The sequence below is a fragment of the Microtus ochrogaster genome, chromosome 17 (genome assembly GCF_000317375.1).
Source record: "Microtus ochrogaster isolate Prairie Vole_2 chromosome 17, MicOch1.0, whole genome shotgun sequence".
NCBI lineage: Eukaryota > Metazoa > Chordata > Mammalia > Rodentia > Cricetidae > Microtus > Microtus ochrogaster.
Window position 1 is genome coordinate 8,184,274 of NC_022019.1, and position 1,317 is coordinate 8,185,590.

Consider the following 1,317-nt stretch of genomic DNA (forward strand, 5'->3'; position numbering starts at 1 on the left):
AGAAAGAAAGAAAGGAAAAGAAAAGAATAGTTTTATAGAAAGTCAATAAAACAATCAAAATTCTAAATTGCAGAAAGAAGGAAAAGAGAGTGGGCACGGGGAAGCAAGGAGCGTCCATGGCTCACTGCTAAATAACAGGCAGATTAGTAAGGCCGTTGGGGATCTTTTCCCACCAAGAGGCAGGGATGTGTTGTTGTTGTTCCTTGCTTTTAGGGGTTCCAGCCCATAGTCACTGTATCACACTGCCTTGAACTTGGGGTAGCACAGTCCATTAAGGGGGCCATCATAGGCTCACCATTTGGTTCCACATGGCTGCCATTTGGGAATCAGAGGAAAGGGGCTAGTGGGTGGCTGGGCAGTTACGAGTGCTTTCCTGCAAGCACGAGAACTGGAATTCAGACCCTAGTAGCTGAGCATCCCACAACTCCTGTAGTTCCAGCCTCGAGAGATCGGATGCCCTCCCCTGTGTTCCTCATATGTACATGTGTATGTACCTGCATGCACACATGTGCCTTTACTTACACACACATACACCAGATACATTTGTTTAATGTTAAAAGTAGAGGAGAGGCACTCCTTTCAACCCCATGTCATCAATGACCTAATTTCCTTCCATTAGGCCCAACCTAGGTTCTTCTCCCAACAGTCTCCACAGAATGTTGACCAAGCCTCCAGTACACAGGCCTTTGGGGACCTTTCAAGATTGATAGAGTAACAGCACCCCCCTCCCCCAAAAAAACCTGTCATGGCTTCCTGGGCAGCCTTGAATGTGAGACTTACCATTCAAAGGGCAGTTAATGTTTACTGAGGATTTACTTTGCCCAGAGTGGTTCTGAGCATCTTAAAGCCATTCCCCATTAGCTCCTGAAGTAATCCAGGGGATTGCAGGATACCTTGTGCAGGTGAGGGGACCAGTGCTCTAACAAGGTAGGATTAGCCAGGGTCAGACTTCTGAGCCAGTAACCCTTTCTGGGGTCTCTGTTTCTCCACCGACTTTTCTCTGTTGGTTTTCTTTCTGGGTTCTGGCGCCAAGCCAGCCACCCTCCTGTGGCTCCATGACGACAGCTGTTCCAGTGACTTCTACTCTTCTCCAGGCCAGCTGTCTCCTGGCCTTTTACGATCTCATGGACACTAGAAATATCTGATCCCTTTGTCATAATGGGTGCCGAGAGCATACCAGTTAACTGTGTTGCAGCTTGAGAAGTAGAAGTCACTGCCACGATCTCAGTTGAGCGAAAATGCCTACATTTTCCCTCTTCTCTTCTCTTCTCTTCTCTTCTCTTCTCTTCTCTTCTCTTCTCTTCTCTTCTCTTCTCT